The sequence below is a fragment of the Eleutherodactylus coqui genome, chromosome 7 (assembly GCF_035609145.1).
Source record: "Eleutherodactylus coqui strain aEleCoq1 chromosome 7, aEleCoq1.hap1, whole genome shotgun sequence".
Lineage (NCBI taxonomy): Eukaryota > Metazoa > Chordata > Amphibia > Anura > Eleutherodactylidae > Eleutherodactylus > Eleutherodactylus coqui.
Window position 1 is genome coordinate 49,811,349 of NC_089843.1, and position 5,000 is coordinate 49,816,348.

At 41.8% G+C, this 5,000-nt stretch overlaps 7 non-coding genes across 7 annotated transcripts; all 7 read left to right on the forward strand.

The window, feature by feature from the left end:
* The first annotated feature begins 228 nt into the window (after nucleotides 1-228).
* On the forward strand, nucleotides 229-301 carry TRNAT-UGU (transfer RNA threonine (anticodon UGU)). The gene has a single exon. It is a non-coding gene; the product is annotated as a tRNA-Thr (tRNA).
* A 491-nt stretch (nucleotides 302-792) lies between these two features.
* Nucleotides 793-865, forward strand: TRNAT-CGU (transfer RNA threonine (anticodon CGU)). Its single transcript has one exon. It is a non-coding gene; the product is annotated as a tRNA-Thr (tRNA).
* A 1,015-nt stretch (nucleotides 866-1,880) lies between these two features.
* TRNAT-CGU (transfer RNA threonine (anticodon CGU)) lies at nucleotides 1,881-1,953 on the forward strand. The gene has a single exon. It is a non-coding gene; the product is annotated as a tRNA-Thr (tRNA).
* Nucleotides 1,954-2,404: 451 nt separating this feature from the next.
* On the forward strand, nucleotides 2,405-2,477 carry TRNAT-UGU (transfer RNA threonine (anticodon UGU)). The gene has a single exon. It is a non-coding gene; the product is annotated as a tRNA-Thr (tRNA).
* Nucleotides 2,478-2,968: 491 nt separating this feature from the next.
* On the forward strand, nucleotides 2,969-3,041 carry TRNAT-CGU (transfer RNA threonine (anticodon CGU)). The gene has a single exon. It is a non-coding gene; the product is annotated as a tRNA-Thr (tRNA).
* A 451-nt stretch (nucleotides 3,042-3,492) lies between these two features.
* On the forward strand, nucleotides 3,493-3,565 carry TRNAT-UGU (transfer RNA threonine (anticodon UGU)). Its single transcript has one exon. It is a non-coding gene; the product is annotated as a tRNA-Thr (tRNA).
* Nucleotides 3,566-4,056: 491 nt separating this feature from the next.
* Nucleotides 4,057-4,129, forward strand: TRNAT-CGU (transfer RNA threonine (anticodon CGU)). The gene has a single exon. It is a non-coding gene; the product is annotated as a tRNA-Thr (tRNA).
* Nucleotides 4,130-5,000: the final 871 nt, after the last annotated feature.

The following is a 5,000-nucleotide window of genomic DNA, read 5'->3' on the forward strand; positions in this document are numbered from 1 at the left end:
CCAGTTAATGACAAACAGCTCCAGTCTTTATACTTCATCCCAAGAATTGGACTCTTAACGTGACCACTCTTTCTTTACGTTTCACTATTTTTCACACGTGTGTTTTTCCGGATGACTGCGAGAGCCCTCCTGGAGGCATTGGTTACAATCCCACTTATGACATTCTAGAATTTGGAAAAAGGAATGTAGAAATGGACGAAGAACACTGTGCGAGTAGTTGAAGAAATGGGCTTCATAGCTCAGGGGTTAGAGCACTGGTCTTGTAAACCAGGGGTCGTGAGTTCAATTCTCACTGGGGCCTAATTTATTAGTCTAGGGTATTGTGAATACTTTTGGAACGGGTTTTGTGGACCGAGGAAGAGATAGAATCTATCAAGAGTTCTATTTTTTGTTCCCCGGAATTCCAAATCAACAACCATAATGTCGAAGTCCTGCAGTCTTTAAATGTCATTCCAAGAATTACACTATTAACATCACCGTATTCTCTTCAGGTTGCGGAAACTTTTCATAGCCATGTAGGTCAGTGCGATGGCATGCTCTTCTGCTGGGCGCGCGGACACTCTTCATACAAAACCGAGAGTGTTTTCCAGTCTATTGTTTTGAAGTAAAGTGTCGTTCAAAATCATTGTTGTCTCTCCTGGAGTGGTGGGTTGAAATTCCACTTCCTTCAGAATGCTTTTCCTTAAACACTACTCATGGCGTTTTAGGTAGTGCTACCAGCAAATATTTAAAATGTAAATTAACTTTCTGGTGCAAATGTGGAAAAAAATTTGTGGCAGTGCGCCACAGGCAGGCTTCATAGCTCAGAGGTTAGAGCACTGGTCTCGTAAACCAGGGGTCGTGAGTTCAATTCTCACTGGGGCCTTTCCTGCAAGCCTAGGCTGATAGGTAGAAGAAGTACTTTGGAACCATGTTGGTAGTGAAACATACTAACACAGCTACAGACTATTTTATGGCCAAATGTTTCGGAGCTGCCTAGGTTTCCTCATCATGATAATAATAGGATGTATCTGAAGGATTAAAAAATACTAGGCAGATGTGAACACTTTGCTTCTAAACCAGTAATTTGAACCAAGGAAGTAAAAAGTCCAGTTAATGACAAACAGCTCCAGTCTTTATACTTCATCCCAAGAATTGGACTCTTAACGTGACCACTCTTTCTTTACGTTTCACAATTTTTCACACGTGTGTTTTTCCGGATGACTGCGAGAGCCCTCCTGGAGGCATTGGTTACAATCCCACTTATGACATTCTAGAATTTGGAAAAAGGAATGTAGAAATGGACGAAAAACACTGTGCGAGTAGTTGAAGAAATGGGCTTCATAGCTCAGGGGTTAGAGCACTGGTCTTGTAAACCGGGGGTCGTGAGCTCAATTCTCACTGGGGCCTAATTTATTAGTCTAGGGTATTGTGAATACTTTTGGAACGGGTTTTGTGGACCGAGGAAGAGATAGAATCTATCAAGAGTTCTATTTTTTGTTCCCCGGAATTCCAAATCAACAACCATAATGTCGAAGTCCTGCAGTCTTTAAATGTCATTCCAAGAATTACACTATTAACATCACCGTATTCTCTTCAGGTTGCGGAAACTTTTCATAGCCATGTAGGTCAGTGCGATGGCATGCTCTTCTGCTGGGCGCGCGGACACTCTTCATACAAAACCGAGAGTGTTTTCCAGTCTATTGTTTTGAAGTAAAGTGTCGTTCAAAATCATTGTTGTCTCTCCTGGAGTGGTGGGTTGAAATTCCACTTCCTTCAGAATGCTTTTCCTTAAACACTACTCATGGCGTTTTAGGTAGTGCTACCTGCAAATATTTAAAATGTAAATTAACTTTCTGGTGCAAATGTGGAAAAAAATTTGTGGCAGTGCGCCACAGGCAGGCTTCATAGCTCAGAGGTTAGAGCACTGGTCTCGTAAACCAGGGGTCGTGAGTTCAATTCTCACTGGGGCCTTTCCTGCAAGCCTAGGCTGATAGGTAGAAGAAGTACCTTGGAACCATGTTGGTTGTGAACCATACTAACACAGCTACAGACTATTTTATGGCCAAATGTTTCGGAGCTGCCTAGGTTTCCTCATCAGGATAATAATAGGATGTATCTGAAGGATTAAAAAATACTAGGCAGATGTGAACACCTTGCTTCTAAACCAGTAATTTGAACCAAGGAAGTAAAAAGTCCAGTTAATGACAAACAGCTCCAGTCTTTATACTTCATCCCAAGAATTGGACTCTTAACGTGACCACTCTTTCTTTACGTTTCACAATTTTTCACACGTGTGTTTTTCCGGATGACTGCGAGAGCCCTCCTGGAGGCATTGGTTACAATCCCACTTATGACATTCTAGAATTTGGAAAAAGGAATGTAGAAATGGACGAAAAACACTGTGCGAGTAGTTGAAGAAATGGGCTTCATAGCTCAGGGGTTAGAGCACTGGTCTTGTAAACCAGGGGTCGTGAGTTCAATTCTCACTGGGGCCTAATTTATTAGTCTAGGGTATTGTGAATACTTTTGGAACAGGTTTTGTGGACCGAGGAAGAGATATAATCTATCAAGAGTTCTATTTTTTGTTCCCCGGAATTCCAAATCAACAACCATAATGTCGAAGTCCTGCAGTCTTTAAATGTCATTCCAAGAATTACACTATTAACATCACCGTATTCTCTTCAGGTTGCGGAAACTTTTCATAGCCATGTAGGTCAGTGCGATGGCATGCTCTTCTGCTGGGCGCGCGGACACTCTTCATACAAAACCGAGAGTGTTTTCCAGTCTATTGTTTTGAAGTAAAGTGTCGTTCAAAATCATTGTTGTCTCTCCTGGAGTGGTGGGTTGAAATTCCACTTCCTTCAGAATGCTTTTCCTTAAACACTACTCATGGCGTTTTAGGTAGTGCTACCTGCAAATATTTAAAATGTAAATTAACTTTCTGGTGCAAATGTGGAAAAACGTTTGTGGCAGTGCGCCACAGGCAGGCTTCATAGCTCAGAGGTTAGAGCACTGGTCTCGTAAACCAGGGGTCGTGAGTTCAATTCTCACTGGGGCCTTTCCTGCAAGCCTAGGCTGATAGGTAGAAGAAGTACCTTGGAACCATGTTGGTAGTGAAACATACTAACACAGCTACAGACTATTTTATGGCCAAATGTTTCGGAGCTGCCTAGGTTTCCTCATCAGGATAATAATAGGATGTATCTGAAGGATTAAAAAATACTAGGCAGATGTGAACACCTTGCTTCTAAACCAGTAATTTGAACCAAGGAAGTAAAAAGTCCAGTTAATGACAAACAGCTCCAGTCTTTATACTTCATCCCAAGAATTGGACTCTTAACGTGACCACTCTTTCTTTACGTTTCACAATTTTTCACACGTGTGTTTTTCCAGATGACTGCGAGAGCCCTCCTGGAGGCATTGGTTACAATCCCACTTATGACATTCTAGAATTTGGAAAAAGGAATGTAGAAATGGACGAAAAACACTGTGCGAGTAGTTGAAGAAATGGGCTTCATAGCTCAGGGGTTAGAGCACTGGTCTTGTAAACCAGGGGTCGTGAGTTCAATTCTCACTGGGGCCTAATTTATTAGTCTAGGGTATTGTGAATACTTTTGGAACGGGTTTTGTGGACCGAGGAAGAGATAGAATCTATCAAGAGTTCTATTTTTTGTTCCCCGGAATTCCAAATCAACAACCATAATGTCGAAGTCCTGCAGTCTTTAAATGTCATTCCAAGAATTACACTATTAACATCACCGTATTCTCTTCAGGTTGCGGAAACTTTTCATAGCCATGTAGGTCAGTGCGATGGCATGCTCTTCTGCTGGGCGCGCGGACACTCTTCATACAAAACCGAGAGTGTTTTCCAGTCTATTGTTTTGAAGTAAAGTGTCGTTCAAAATCATTGTTGTCTCTCCTGGAGTGGTGGGTTGAAATTCCACTTCCTTCAGAATGCTTTTCCTTAAACACTACTCATGGCGTTTTAGGTAGTGCTACCAGCAAATATTTAAAATGTAAATTAACTTTCTGGTGCAAATGTGGAAAAAAATTTGTGGCAGTGCGCCACAGGCAGGCTTCATAGCTCAGAGGTTAGAGCACTGGTCTCGTAAACCAGGGGTCGTGAGTTCAATTCTCACTGGGGCCTTTCCTGCAAGCCTAGGCTGATAGGTAGAAGAAGTACTTTGGAACCATGTTGGTAGTGAAACATACTAACACAGCTACAGACTATTTTATGGCCAAATGTTTCGGAGCTGCCTAGGTTTCCTCATCATGATAATAATAGGATGTATCTGAAGGATTAAAAAATACTAGGCAGATGTGAACACTTTGCTTCTAAACCAGTAATTTGAACCAAGGAAGTAAAAAGTCCAGTTAATGACAAACAGCTCCAGTCTTTATACTTCATCCCAAGAATTGGACTCTTAACGTGACCACTCTTTCTTTACGTTTCACAATTTTTCACACGTGTGTTTTTCCGGATGACTGCGAGAGCCCTCCTGGAGGCATTGGTTACAATCCCACTTATGACATTCTAGAATTTGGAAAAAGGAATGTAGAAATGGACGAAAAACACTGTGCGAGTAGTTGAAGAAATGGGCTTCATAGCTCAGGGGTTAGAGCACTGGTCTTGTAAACCGGGGGTCGTGAGCTCAATTCTCACTGGGGCCTAATTTATTAGTCTAGGGTATTGTGAATACTTTTGGAACGGGTTTTGTGGACCGAGGAAGAGATAGAATCTATCAAGAGTTCTATTTTTTGTTCCCCGGAATTCCAAATCAACAACCATAATGTCGAAGTCCTGCAGTCTTTAAATGTCATTCCAAGAATTACACTATTAACATCACCGTATTCTCTTCAGGTTGCGGAAACTTTTCATAGCCATGTAGGTCAGTGCGATGGCATGCTCTTCTGCTGGGCGCGCGGACACTCTTCATACAAAACCGAGAGTGTTTTCCAGTCTATTGTTTTGAAGTAAAGTGTCGTTCAAAATCATTTTTGTCTCTCCTGGAGTGGTG